Source organism: Lolium rigidum, chromosome 7 (genome assembly GCF_022539505.1).
Source record: "Lolium rigidum isolate FL_2022 chromosome 7, APGP_CSIRO_Lrig_0.1, whole genome shotgun sequence".
Classification (NCBI taxonomy): Eukaryota; Viridiplantae; Streptophyta; class Magnoliopsida; order Poales; family Poaceae; genus Lolium; species Lolium rigidum.
The window spans coordinates 17,673,090-17,673,930 of NC_061514.1; positions in this window are offsets into that span (position 1 = coordinate 17,673,090).

Below are 841 nucleotides of genomic sequence, written 5' to 3' on the forward strand. Positions count from 1 at the left end.
TATCCGCAAATGCCCCGCTATGATTGTTACATGAGTTTCTCTCATCCATGCAACGCCCGTTATCCGTCCCCGTGCCTACGTATTTTAATCCCGCTCGTTTACTATAATCACTACTGCTCGTCTTTGTTACTCTGCTGTCGTTATTCTATTACCGCTATCGTTATAAACTCGCTATTACCGATAAACTCTTGCGAGCAAGTCTGTTTCCAGGTGCAGCTGAATTGACAACTCCGCTGTTAAGGCTTTCAAGTATCCTTTGTCTCCCCTTGTGTCGAATCAATAAATTGGGTTTTACTACCCGCGAAGACTGCTGCGATCCCCTATACTTGTGGGTTATCATTCTCCTACACATAAGCCCATACATCTCCTCAAAACAGCCACCATACCTACCTACCACAGCATTTCCATAGCTGTTCCGAGATATATTGCCATGCAACTTCCATTTTACATTACATGTTGTCATTTATCATTTATATATTGCTTTGCATGATTCTATACAGACGATGTGTGGTTTACCCATGTTACGCTAGATCATTGCACATCCCGCTACACTCGGCGGAGGCATACGGCTTCATACATCATGTTTTATTCATTATGAGTTATTTGTACCAAAAAGTGTGTTGTCATATTAGGATGTTGCCCCTAAAAGTGAAAAGAGCCATGGAGGCCATCAAAAAGAGAAAAACAAAAAAGAAAAAAATATAGAAAAGAAAAAGAAAAAGAAAAAAAAGGAGAAAGAAAAAAGGGGGCAGCATTACTATCTTTTATCCACACTTGTGCTCATGTTTTAGCACCTGCAGTATTCATAGTCATCATTTGTGCTCATGTTTAGCACCTATAC